Source organism: Cynocephalus volans, chromosome 5, assembly GCF_027409185.1.
Source record: "Cynocephalus volans isolate mCynVol1 chromosome 5, mCynVol1.pri, whole genome shotgun sequence".
Lineage (NCBI taxonomy): Eukaryota > Metazoa > Chordata > Mammalia > Dermoptera > Cynocephalidae > Cynocephalus > Cynocephalus volans.
Window position 1 is genome coordinate 109,567,376 of NC_084464.1, and position 11,259 is coordinate 109,578,634.

General features: G+C 38.0%; 1 pseudogene; it reads left to right on the forward strand.

Annotated features, from left to right (window-relative positions):
• Nucleotides 1-8,861, forward strand: part of LOC134379121 (bisphosphoglycerate mutase-like) — a 106,089-nt pseudogene extending 97,228 nt beyond the window's left edge.
• Nucleotides 8,862-11,259: the final 2,398 nt, after the last annotated feature.

Below are 11,259 nucleotides of genomic sequence, written 5' to 3' on the forward strand. Positions count from 1 at the left end.
CACACAACGTAGTGAAAACTTCTGGGAGGAGACCTCAAGAAGGCCGAGAAGTAAGGCAGAGTTGAATATCAGAGGTGGCAGAGTCAGGTGAGGCAGTGCAGGGATTACCAGGCCTTGTTTTGGCTCCAAGCAGAAGTTAGTCATTCAGTTTCGATCATGTTAAAAGGCCTGGACTCCATTTGTGAAACAAAATACCAGTATAAAACTGAGGCGTTTATTCAAGTGGCCAGAGGACTGTTTATAGCATTGGCTCAGGGAAATACAGCTGACCGACCTTAGGCAAGTCACTTAAACTCTCGTGGAACAAAGTTTCTTCTCTATGAAGTGAGAACTGTGATTAAGACCACTTAGGAGGTTCTTACATTCAGAGATGAGAGCTCTCCTTTTCCTGTTAGCTAGGCATTGAACCAAGACATCCTATTAAGCTTCAGTCTTCTTGTGGATTCAGTCTGATGACTACCTGTCAGTCCAAGAACTGGGTTTTCCAAGAACCCAGGATAACTGCAACTGGAGTCCCAACACAGAATAAAAACAACCCTTGCAGAGTACTTTCTTAGTTTTTTAATAATGTCAGATATGCGTATCATTGTTTTCTCAGAAGTTTAGTTCAAGACCAAAGTCGTTGAACTGACAAGCTCTCATCCTAAGGCAATCTACTCAATGCTTGGTCTCCAGCCTTGGTTAAAAAGGTCTGTTCTACCAAAAACTGGAATCTTACTCAACAATAAAAGGGAATAAACTATTGGAACATGCAACAACTTGGACAGATCTCCAGGGAATTATGCTTAGCAAAAAGTGTAAATCCCAAAAGTCACATACTGTATAATTTTATTCATAAAATATTTTGAAATGACAAAATTTTAGAAATGGAGAACTGATAGGTGAGTGGTTGCCAAGGGTTAGGGACTGGGATGGGAGAGGAAGGAGGTGGTTGTGGTTACAAAAACACAAGGCACCCTTGTGGGGATGGGTGTGTTCTGTGTCTTGACTGTGATGGCAGATACACAAATCTACACTTGTGATAAAATTGCATAAAACTAAATATACACACAGAAATGAGTGCAAATAACACTGGGGGAATATAAATAAGATTGGCGAATGGGGGGGAAGAAATGGGGAGTTGTTGGTCAAAGAACACAAAGCTTCAGATAGACAGGAGGAATAAGATTCTAGATCTATTGCACAGCAGGGCAATTATAGTCAGTAATAATGCACTGTATATTTTGGAATAACTAACAGTAAATTTCAAGTGTCTCACCATAAAAAATAACAAGTAATTGAGGTGATGGATATGTTAATTGGCTTGATTTATTCCTTTCATATTGTAAACATATATTAAAACATCATATTGTACCCATAAATGTATACAATTTGATCTGTCAATTAAAAATAATACTAATTTTCAAAAGACACTGTAAGAACTATTTTTTTAAAAGATTGTTGGATTAATGTCAACATCCTAGTTGTGATATGCTATAGAATTGCAAAATATCACCATTGGGACAAACTGGGCAAAGTGTACACAGGGTCTCTGTATTATTTATTACAACTGTGTATGTTTACAATTGTATCAGTAAATATTTCTTCTTAAAGAAAGCTTTTTTTTTACATCACTAGAACCAGGAAGATGAAGCCCTTTCTTCCTAATCTGAAGAAAGCGTTCTTACCGTGAGGTCTCACTTGTCCAGATCACTTTTGCTCCCCATTTGTGACAACCCTGAGACCACAACAGAGGCAAGCAAGCCAGTTGCCTCAGTTCCTATCTTATTTGGGGTTAATACTAGTCAGGAATATTTAGATCTCATTTTTATAAAACTAAAAATTGTTCATAAATGCAAAAGCAGCAACATTTTATGAGATACTAAATGCTACGTTTCTGAATTGAGATGAGGAAATGGTGCATAGAAAGATTTTAAGCAACCCTGAAAGAAACCCTACTCACATCACGAAGGATCCACTAAAACAGTTCTTTAGCAGTGACATACTAGAAACATTTAAATTAGATTTATCCCAAATACACAAATTAGGAAAGACAAAAAAAAAAAAAAAATAGGCACAGCACAAAGGCAATTAAAAATAATTGTAGGGGGGTACTTCATACAACAATATTAACATATAGAAAACTGAACACAACAAATGATTTTCTAGGAATATAGGAATTAGTAAATTTGACTCTAAATGAATAACCATGGAATGAATGGAGAAATTGACAAAGCACATTAAAAAATTACAAGTCCAGATGATTTCATATATGTGAATTCTCTGAAATCATCAAGAATTTAATTCTTATCTATGCTATTTAAAGCATCCCAGAGCACAGTAAAATGCAAGCTTCCCAAATATTTTTGACAGCCAACGTAATACTGAAAACAAAGATAGGAAAAAATTACAAGTCAATCTCAAAACATCATAATATTATTTAAAAACACCCTAAATAAAATACTACCAAGTAGAATTTAGCTTTAGATCAATAGAATAGTATACCAGACCAAATGGAGTTCATTTTTAAAATGTAAAGATGGTTTGACATATAATTCTATTAATATAACTCAGGGTCACAAAGATTATGTTTTGTAAACATGAGTAAACTAATTATCCTGATTTGATAACCACCTTTTGTACACATGTATTGATATTCAAATCTGTACCCTACAAACATATATAATCAGCTATGCTTCAATAAAAAAAATAAAAGAAAGAAAGAAAGGAAAAATGTTACGTGTTTGCATTAGAAAAAAGAAGTCATGGACTTCAGCAATGTTCAGAATTGAATTATTTTGTGATATTTTCTCTGATTTCAATAAATGTTCTAATGCCTGTATGTGTGTGTGTGTGTGTCTGTCTGTGTGTGTGTGTGTATACATATATATATATATACATATATACATATATATATACAATTCAACATTAATTTTTTTAAAGGTGAAAAATCATATCATTTCAAGCAATTCCAAAAAGGCATTTAATAAAATTCCACATAAATCACCAACTTAAAACTGAGAATATGTTTGTAAAATAGTAATAGAAGGATATTTTAAACATGATATATATATACAATTTTGAACTGTCAATCAAAAACAAATATAATAGTGTGATATTTAATAATAAAATATAAAAACCATTTCCATAAATATAATGAGCAGGGCAAGGTAATCGATTATTTACTCTTGTTGTAGGAATGCTAGCCAAATCAATTAGAAAAGAGAAAAAAGATGTATAAAGTATTGGAAATAAGGAGACAAAATTATCATTTTCAGAAGATGTAATTCCATCTGAAAAATATGACTGAAATGCAAAGGTATTAGAACTATTATGAGAGTTTGATTAGGTGGTCAGGTTGACATAAAAACACAAAGCTTTCTCATATGTTGACAATAACCAGGTAAAATATACATAATAAAAAAGATGCTATTCACAATAGAAACAAAATGCATAAAGCACTTGGTAATTAGCTAAATGAGTTATATGCAAATTATAAGAAAAACTAAAAGACACCACCTTAAGAAAATATAAATAAGTGAAGAGAAATGCCTTGCTCACACTGGTGTACTGCATATCTATTTTTGTCATACTATTTGTCATCATTACTGTCATTGCCCCCACACATCCACCTCCCCCCCCCTAATATCCAGGCTCCAGCTTCTGGAACAGCTACTGATTCCTTTTCTCTGGGTTCCCTGCCCCCCATGTGCAGGTATATTGGGACTGTCACTCAAAGTGTCCTGCCCTCCTCCAGCCAAGGGGTAGGTAAGCTACCCAAGTGAGAACCGTTGAATTCTTTTTCAGAATCTGAAATCAGAGCAAACACCTCAAAGATGGAAAGCTGGTGCAGCTGAGGAATGCGAACAGAGTTGTGTTCAGCTGGTTCCAAATCCCTGCGGCAGCTCTGCTTCTTCCCATGCCCCTGGTTCTTTAGTTTTCCTTCACACCTGTGAGCAACCCCCAACCCTCTCAGAAATTCCTTTATCTTTTCCTTTAAGTCAACTGTCTTCATTCAGCTGCTGTAATGAATAACCATAGGCTGGGTTGCTTAAACAACAGAAATTTATTTCTCACAGTTCTGGAGGCTGGAAAAAACGTCAAGGTGCCTGGCAGATCCAGTGTCTGGTGAGAACATTAATTCCATTCATGAGAGCCCCACTCTAATGACCTAATTAATTACCTCCCAAAGGTCCTACTTCCTAATGCCATCACACTGGGGATTTAGGCTTCAGTATATGAATTTTGGAGAAACACAAGCATTCATTCCTTAGCATCTGCAAAGTCTATATCTGATTTTTTCAACCAGAGAACTGTGACTGGATCAGATATTATAAAATATTATAAAGGTGTTCATTATTTCTAAATTAATCTATAACTCAATACAATACAAATCAAAATCATAACAGAAATGGAACAAATTGTTCTTAAAATTTATCTTGCAAAGTGGTACTAAACTTTGGCTGCACATTAGACTCATCCAGGGAGCTATTAAAATTCTTTTCCCAGGCTGCACCCCAGAGCAATTGAACTGGGACCTCTGGGAAAGGGATGAGGTTTATTGAATCTCCCTGAGTGATTATGATGTACAGCCAAGATTGAGAACTACTGCTCTAGAAGAATAAGCATCTAAGAATAGCAAGAAATTTTAGGAAAGAAAGAAGAATGGGGCGGTTTGTCCTTTCAGCAATCGAAGTATATTATAAAGCTGCAGTAATGAAAACAGAATAGTATAGTACTAGCACAAGCACTGACCGACAGACAAATCAATAGAACAAAATGTATACTCAAAGAGTCAAGTATGTACAATTTAAAAGATAATACAGGTGGCATTTCAAGTCAGTGGACAAAAGATAGACTACTCATTAAATAATGTGATAACTAGCTAACCATTTGGAAAAATAAAACCATTAAAATAAAATCTAGATTTATCAAATGCTAAAATAAGGAAATTAAAACTATAAAAGTATATTGCTTGTGTCCTGTGCAGTATATATTCATCTTTTTTTTTTTTTTTTTTTTTTTTGGTAATAGCACCCTGGTTTTCCTTGGGAAACTTCATCCGCAATTCCAATCCACTTAATTGGGGATTGGCATTTCCTCAAAAAATTAAACATAGAATTATCATATGATGTAGCAATGCCACTCCTAGAGATATACCCAAAAGAACTGAGATCAGGGCTCAAACAGATATTTGTATACCCACATACATAGCAGCATTATTCACTACAGTCGAAAGGTGGAAGCAATCCAATTATCCATCAATGACTGAATAGATAAACAAAATGTGGCACATACATACAATGGAATATTATTCAGCCTTAAAACAAAAGGATAGGGCCGGCCCCGTGGCTCGGTCGGGAGAGTGTGGTGCTGATAACACCGAGGCCACAGGTTCGGATCCCATATAGGGATGGCCGGTTAGCTCACTGGGTGAGCATGGTGCTGACGACACCAAGTCAAGGGTTAAGATCCCCTTACCGGTCATCTTAAAAAAAAAAAAGCCAGAAGGACATTTTGACATGCTACAACATGAAATGAACCTGATGACATTGTGGTAAGTGAAATAAGCCAGTCACAAAAGGACAAATATTATATGGTTCCACTTACATGAGGTATTAAAGTACCTCAAACTCAGAGACAGAAAGTAAATGGTGTTTGCCAGGGGCAGGGGGAAAATGGGGTGTTAGTGCTCAGCAGACAGAGTTTCAGTCTTACAAGATGAAAAAGTTCTGTAGATAAATGAGTAAGATGGTTACAGACCAACGTAAATGCACTCAATGCCACAGAACAGTACACTTAAATGGTTAAGACGATAAATTTTATATTATGTGTATTTCCCACTCCAATAAAAAATGTTCTGCGGGGAAAAAAGTTTTATTTATTTATTTTAATTTCAAGATTTCCCTTTGTTATTGTTGTCTGGGAAATTTGATTTTATGGTGAATCATTCAAGAATGACTCTGAAACACAAATGATGAGAACATGCAGCAAAATTTCCTAGATGTCATTCTTCATGGTTGCTTTTCTAGTTTGTAATCATCAATCATTCATATTTGTTATCATTGTTTAAAAAGTAGGAAGAGTCTAGTGGGGAAAAAAAGAGCAGAGCCCTTAAAAGTATCAAAGGGGATCTTTATATAAGGTCAATCACAAATGCAATTATGGGAAATCAGGTGGTGACATCATATCTTAAATTGCAAATCACTTCTTTGTGGGGTAATTTTCCATACTGGAATTTTGTTCCACATTTTCTCAGCAGCTCCATTTCACTCCCAGAAGCTGCTTATAAAGAAGCTAGTGGCCCAATCATGTATGCTAGGGACCTAAAATCTGAGAGGATTCACTCAGCTAGCCAAGAACTCTTAACTACAGGTGATCTGGTTTCTTTCTCAGGGCTGAAACAAAGCACTGAAAATATTCCCACTCAAAACAGAAACTGCAATCTAAAAGGAATCCTCTTCCTTTTCTTTGAAAATGAGAACACAAACAGAAATATGGAATGGGACTTGGATTGCCTTACTCTGTGGTTTAAGAAAGGAACTGTAGCATATATAAAACAAAATCTTGGGCCAGGCCGTGGCTCACTTGGGAGAGTGTGGTGCTGATAACACCCAGGCCACAGGTTCAGATCCCTATATAGGGATGGCCAGTTGGTTCACTTGGGTGAGCGTGGTGCTGACACCCAGTCAAGAGTTAAGATCCCCTTACCAGTCATCTTTTTTAAAAATAAAAATAAATAAATAAAATAAATTTTTAAAAAAATCTTCACCAGCATTAACAGTCTGCCAAATACTTTATTTTGAAACTATCTCTGCTTAGCATAGAATATGATCAGGACAGAAGAGAACTAACACCAATTTCTTGTCAGAAAATCCGAACACTCAGCCATCAGAAAGCAGGTAAATGCCTTCCCTTTATGTCTGTTTAAATACGTACTGATGTTTATAGACACAAAAGTGCCATTGTGAATGCAGAATAGGACCTTATGTAATTCGATCCAAGGAACTAGATGACTTTGATAAAGGTCCCCATTTACAACCAAACTCAGTAAAGTTGTTCAAAAGCTTTGCCAAAGGAAAAGGAAAATTCTTGATACTAAAAACAGTTATGACTGACTGCTCTCTGATCACTTATGCTTCTGTTCCAATAGAAAGTCACACCATGTGTTTCTAAGATTTGTTTAGACTAGTTTTGGTGATTTCATGACAAAGGTACATAAAAGTGTTGTTGTTTAACTCTGACATTTGGTGAGAGATTTCTTGAATAAATTAAAGAAGCATGATACATTCATATTTCTGAGGTTTTTAAGATATTTTCAAACATTACACAGAAGTACTACATCACAAGAGTACTATCAAAGTTCTGCCTAGTCTCATTGTTGCAGGTGATTTTAAATTTAAATTATTTGTTCTGGTCATTCCACTATACATGGGCATGTATTTAGAATTGAAGTAGCATACGGAGTCTAATAAATGCTGGTCCTTGCTAAGAAACTTTGGAAATCCATCTAACAACAATGTATTGCTTCTCAGGTTATCTTCAAATCACATCTAAATTCTAAAATCAGGTGTCGATGCAGGCAGCAGCATAAAGTCCTTGGAGGCCACAGCTGCTTGTGGCCCCAAGAACAGGCTGCCTGAGGAGCGGCCCCTGAGGAGCGGCCCCTGAGGAGTGGCCCCTGAGGAGTGGCTGCTGGAGGCCTTTTTGCAGGCCCCCCTACACTGTTCCTCAGAATGAGCATCTCAGGCAGGTACAGTTCTGTCAAGTGAAAGGAGGAACCTGCCTCAGTAGAAGCGTCTTGATGGCAAGAATCAATAGAAGTTGAAGAGAATGAAGAATTCCCCTCTCCTGGACACGTGGGACACTTCTTTTCCTTGAAAAGAAGCAGGACCATGTCACTGTATTTAGGGCCATGGCAGACCTGGCCCTAACATTTTGTGTAAGTAAATAGAAAATACTTGAATGCCATGGAAAGACAATGAGGTGAATATAGGCAATGGTTTTATGTAGCACTGGAATCTGGAGCCAAATCACAGGTTTTTAGAACCACTAAAAAAAAAAGGATCGCTGCCCTTGAACATTTGCCCATTTGAAAATGCCGGGGAAGCCACGTGCAAGTACAAACTTATTATGTTGAGACATGGAGAGGGTGCTTGGGATAAGGAGAATTGTTTTTGTAGCTGGGTGTATCAGAAACTTAACAGTGAAGGACTGGAGGAAGGGCGGAACTGTGGAAAGAAACTCAAAGCACTAAATTTTGAGTTTGATTTTGTATTCACATCCATCCTTAGTCGGTCCATCCACACAGCCTGGCTGATGCTGGGAGAGCTAGGGCAGGAATGAGTTCCCATGGAAAGCCCCTGGCATCTAAATAAGCGTCACTATGGAGTTTGATTGGTCTGAATAGGGAGAAGATGGCTTTGAATCACAGTGAAGAACAGATGAGGCTCTGGAGAAGAAGCTACAACGTGACCCCACATCCCACTGGCGAATCTCATCCTTACTACCGTGAAATCTACAATGACCAGAGGTGTAAAGTATGCAATGGATCAACTGCCACAATCTGAAAGCTTAAGGGATGTTCCAGGAGACTCCTTCCCTATTGGAATGAAAGGATTGCTCCTAAAGTATTAAGTGGCAAAACCATTCTGATATCTGCTCGTGGAAATAGTGGCAAGGCACTCCTGAACCATCTGGAAGGTATCTCAGATGAAGACATTATCAACAGTACTCTTCCTACTGGAGTCCCCATTCTCCTGGAACTGGATGAAAACTTGTGTGCTCTTGGGCCTCACTAGCTTCTGGGTGACCAAGAGGCTATCCAAGCAGTCATTAAGAAAGTAGAAGGTCAAGGAAAAATGAAACAAGCTGAAAAATAAAGCGTTGGCTAGGAATACATGCAAAAGGAGTGATGTGCAGTGTGTTATAGGTGCTGATTTCTTTCTTTTCCCCCCTGATTTTCCGTATTTTTTCAGAGCTAGGCTGTAGGGTAGAGTTTGTATAAGTAACTTATCTTGGCACAGATAAGGCTTTAGGATGCCTGAGTGCTTATCATAAACCTTATGAGTTAGCTTTTCTGCTAGCTTTGTTTGAATTAGTGACCAAACTAGTCACCAGCGGGGTTTAATCAAGGTCATAGGTTTCTTTTTTTTTTTTTTTTTTTTTGGCATCTGGCCGATATGGAGAGCTGAACGCATGACCTTGGTGTTAGCAGCACCATGCTCTCCCGAGTAAGCTAACCAGCCAGCCCCAAGGTAATAGGTGTCTGAGACGGCAGAGTGCCAAGTGGAGATGAAGTTTAAGGTAATAATCAGTCAATAAATCATTATCGAGTCACTGTTGACAGGCACTATTCTGATAAGCAGTTCGCTTTTATATTTAATGAGATTTTCTGGGATGATAGTAAAGGATAGTAGTAGATAATATGAGGGTTTTCAAAAAGTTCATGAAGAGATTAATATTATCTTTTTTTTTTTTTTTTTTTTTTTTTTGGTGGCTGGCCAGTATGGGACTTATTATCTATTAATTCCATTTTTCCCATGAACTTCTTGAAGTACGCTTGTACACTAGACATAAGTATTTATTACTAATCTTTTCCTCTAGGAAAAGGGATCCTTTGATAGTTAAGACCAGAGGCCCCTTAAATGGGAAAGTCACAGATGGATTCAGACAGGAAAGCCACCAACCACCACCACAACAGTGACAACAAGGCCCTTTAACTTGTCTCTAATCCAGAGACATCCTCTTTTTGACATTTAGTAGAATTCCTTTCTGGCCAGTAGAATGAGCAGCATATAGACAACCAAGGCTGTTTATGTTCTCTTTTTGTTTTGGTTTGGTTTTTTTGAACTTTAAACTTTGGGTACTTATAATTAGTTTAAAAATAAAGTTCTATGACTAAAAATGACACACACACCCCAAAATAAAATAATATAATAAATGCATTTCTAAGAAATTTTTGGAAGTTTCCATATTTATGAATTTGCAAAGAAATATCTCTGTGAGTGCAAAAGGTCTGAAGTGGTTTAACTGTCATGCCTTGTAGCAACTGGCAGGTAGTCAGATTTGTGGGAACCTGACATGTCCAAAACTGAACTCATTACCTTCCCTCCACAGACACTGCTTCTCCATTCAGAACACCTACCTGCCAAGTCTCTCTCATTATAACCCTGGGAGCTGCCTTCCCCTTCTCTCTGCATCTCCAATCAGCCGTGAAGTCCTGTCATTTCCATGTCAGGAGTGTGTAGGTGTCCTACCCCTCTTCTCCACCAGAACTGTCTTCCTCTGACTCACAGCATCTGTCCAAGCTGTGCCTCTCTGCCACCATCTCTCCACCCTATGGTTATTCTCATCTTAGCCTTCTAAAATGTAGATCTGCTCATTTTGCTCCTCAGTTTAAATCTTTGGCTGGCTACCCTTTGTAGATAAAATAGAACTTCCTGTTCATGACCCATAAGGCCTTTCACAGTCTGGCCCAAATTCAACACATTTCAGCCCCATTTCCAGCCACCCTGGATTGCTCGCCATTCTTTGAATCAACAACGTCTTTTCATGCCTCTGTGACATTTTTGGGGGGCGGGGCTTGGTGTCTGGATGGTACAGGGATTGAACCCTGGACCTTGGTTTTAGCAGCAACACGCTCTGACCAACTGGGCTAACCGGCCAGCTCCACCTGTGTGACTTTTAACGCATCTTCCACCCACTCAGTGTAGCCGTTAAAGGTGTGGATTCCAGGTTGCTTCAGTTTGACTCCCTGCCCAGCTACTACTAGCTAAACAATCTTAGACGATTACATAAATTCCCTGTGACCTGGGTGTGTTGTCTATAAAATGGGCTTGGTGGTAGTGGTTCCTATCCCATAAGGTAGTTGAGAGAATTAAATGAGTTAATATACAAAATCTTAGAACAGAATCTGACACATGGAAAGTGCTTGAAAACATTGGCTGGCATTATTTTCTATTAATGTGTGAAGATTTTGTTGACCCGTTTGTGAGCTCCCTGAAGGCAGGAATTGTGTCATATTCATTTCTGCGTTCCTGCTGGTGTATGACTGAGAATAGGTGTTCAATTAAAGCTGAGTAAGTAAAACAGACAACAGAAATATCTCCTCACCAGAGTCACTGGGGGAGGTGGAGGGCAGACCTTTGATACTATGTTAGGTCACAGAAGGGAAGGATGAGGGGGTTAGTTGGTACTATTTCTAAAAAGGCTGGCCTCTCAGGGCTGCCCAGTTCTCATTAGATAGGCAGCCTCACTATCATCGGTAGCAGTGCTTCT